Source organism: Triticum urartu, chromosome 1A (assembly GCF_056163025.1).
Source record: "Triticum urartu cultivar PI428250 chromosome 1A, HENAU_Tu73, whole genome shotgun sequence".
Lineage (NCBI taxonomy): Eukaryota > Viridiplantae > Streptophyta > Magnoliopsida > Poales > Poaceae > Triticum > Triticum urartu.
Window position 1 is genome coordinate 381,525,584 of NC_141873.1, and position 1,586 is coordinate 381,527,169.

Genomic DNA, 1,586 nt, shown 5'->3' on the forward strand with positions numbered 1-1,586 from the left:
TGAAAATAAAATAGCAAGCTTTCTTTATTCATAGGTTAAAAACGACAACCCAAAAGTTTCATCTCGGGGGTTGAGTGGTGTTTAGTCCATAGGGCAACAACAATAATCAACATCTTTGCAGTAGCCTCCAGGGTTTATGCAATACTTGTAGCATGCCTTGTTAGTGCATTTAGGAAACTTCATTGGATAGCAACTTTCAGGTAGTGGTATTGCATCTGCATGTATCTGCACAAAATGAACACACGTCGTTAGCCCTATAACATGGTATGAAATTTGTCATATTTTGTTTAGCATAACAATATATAGACAATTTTTATGGAGAGTTGAACATTATATATTGAAAATAAAGTTCCATTTTGGGGATTCAGAAAGGAAGCTATATAGCATAACCTCATTGTTTGCATGGCATGGGGACACAATAGTAGCCAGTACCATGAGAGCCACCAAAAAGAAGGGACCAAGATTCATCTTGAAGGTTGCCATTTGGTGAGGCCACCAAGTGACTTCTATGCTCAATTGTTGTGCTAATATGCGGTGTGTTTCAAAGTTCACTTTGATGGTGTTTATATAGGTGCCTATTGATGCATTTTTCGAGTATTTATTTGAAAATAAATCTAGTATCTTCTATATCAAAATATTGGCTGCCAAATCAATAATTAAATGGGGTAATATAATATATTGTGTGTTAATAGCACCTCACACATGTAGAATGCATTAGTTGTGTACAATTATACAACATCATTTGTAGAAAATCTTTCTGTATCAATTAAACACATTAGTTTTGATAGGTAAATCAAATGCCCTATGTATCGATAATATCTTTAGTGAGATAAATGGATTAATATTGTACATCAATTCAATATTTTGTGTATCAATGTGGGGTAAAATAAAATAAGTACAATATCATCAATATGAATATTTTAGCTATCACATCAATCGTTTAATGGGACAACATACTTTTTTCAATAACACTTGGCACATGACGAATGCATTATTTGTGAATAATTAATAACATATCTTTTGAATAAATTATTTGTATCAAAGGAATTAATTAGTTTTTACATGTATAAAATATATATTTCATGAGAAATTAGTAATTTTGTATAAGGAGATAAATGCATTAATTATGATACATTAATGCAATATTTATCATCAATATCTTCAGCCATAAAGTGAAAGCACTAACTATGGGAAAAATCTGTGTTAGCCACTGACAGTGGTGGCCTAATAACAACCTTGCTCAATGTATTGTGCACAATGTGTTTTGACTTGAGTTATATTGTTTGGAAGCTTGATAATCCCCAATTGAGGGCAGTTATTGTAGCACTTTTCAAACTCGAGGTAATAATTTTGGAGTGTCGAAGCAAAGGGATCTAAAGGTAGGATTCATATTCTCTCATGTTCTATCTACTAATGATAGTATCAAATGGACACTGAATGCTTGCTTTACCTAGAAACAATGAATACAACTACTTTACATGTATAAAAGGATTGATGGGTGATATTTTTATACTCATTTCACCTTTGCTCAAACCGAGGTATTTCATTTAAAAATAGATATTCGCTCCGATATTGGTACTAATGAC

General features: G+C 32.2%; 1 long non-coding RNA gene across 1 annotated transcript; it reads right to left on the minus strand.

Annotated features, from left to right (window-relative positions):
* LOC147991332 (uncharacterized) lies at window positions 1-587 on the minus strand. The gene is made up of 2 exons (XR_015613697.1): window positions 391-587; window positions 1-225 (listed from the first exon to the last, which is right to left on the minus strand). It is a non-coding gene; the product is annotated as an uncharacterized LOC147991332 (long non-coding RNA).
* Window positions 588-1,586: the final 999 nt, after the last annotated feature.